Genomic DNA, 1,278 nt, shown 5'->3' with positions numbered 1-1,278 from the left:
CCTAAAAACACCTTTGCTCATGTGCAAACAAGTGCGTGCACAACCGCGGATGATTCATTTTCCATTCAAGTCGAGTCTGGGGTGTGCGATACAGCATCGTCTGTGATAATACGGTAAGTGTTGTTGTAATGATGTGCAATCTGAAATGATCAAGTAGGCTATATCACCAAATCACACAGAGAGTGCATGCACATTGATTTATTAGTCTATTAAAACTCAAAATTTCAGCTAGGCATTCTAAATTATAGATGGCAAAAAATGCATCTGTATGCTTTTTATATTTATATAATTTAATATAGTTAACTTAATCTGTATCACACAAAGAGTACCATTTTTCTGCAGATATCAGCATGAACACATTTATTAATCATTTTATACAAGTTCAGTAAAGCAATAAGTGACTTACATTTTAGAGGTAATATTGCTTGTTTTTGCTCAATTTTGCCAACGAATATAGTTCCAAACAAAGATTACACAGCACTGTTTGGTGTCTCTGAGAAATGGACGGTGTTTACTTATTGAATGAATCAACTTTTTGAACGAATCGGTTGATAAAAATGATTCAATGATTCACTCATTAACACAGTCGAATGCTGAATGAATCAGTCGTTTGAATGAAGCGGTTGAATCGCAATGACTCACTCATTAACAGTCACTTGCTGCCACCTACTGGCGGTTTTAATTTCACATTTCCACTATTTTTTTCATGTTTTAAAGGGGTCATATGATGCGATTTCAATTTGTCCTTTCTCTTTGGAGTATTACAAGCTCTTGGTGCATAAAGAAGATCTGTAAAGTTGCAAAGACTAAAGTCTCAAATCCAAAGAGATATTCTTTATAAAAGTTCAGCCGGATGAAGTGCTTCTTATTCTTACCCAAAAATACAAAATGGAAGAAAGAGTTAAAACTGAACAAAATCTTGCTACTCAAGCGGTGTATGAACAGTTATCTGTACTTTTACTTGAGTATAGCTTTCAGGTACTTTATACACCACTGCATAAATCAGATATAACGGTAATACTTTACATTTGTATATATTAGTTAACTACATTAGTTCACATGAACTAACAATGAACAATACTTCAAATGCATTTATTGATCATAGTTAATGTTACAGTTTTTCTGAATTGCTCAAACACTAAACCCCAATCTCTGAACCAAATTCTCACTAACTTAAACCAATTTGTCGAATAAAGCACACTTTCTGCTAAACCTTAAACACGTTCAGGCAGTTAGGCTCTATTTGCAAATCTCATGCACTCTTTTTTGCAAAACTCT

Source organism: Sinocyclocheilus anshuiensis, unplaced genomic scaffold, assembly GCF_001515605.1.
Source record: "Sinocyclocheilus anshuiensis isolate Anshui unplaced genomic scaffold, SAMN03320099.WGS_v1.1 scaffold1472, whole genome shotgun sequence".
NCBI lineage: Eukaryota > Metazoa > Chordata > Actinopteri > Cypriniformes > Cyprinidae > Sinocyclocheilus > Sinocyclocheilus anshuiensis.
This window is presented reverse-complemented; position numbering follows the sequence as displayed.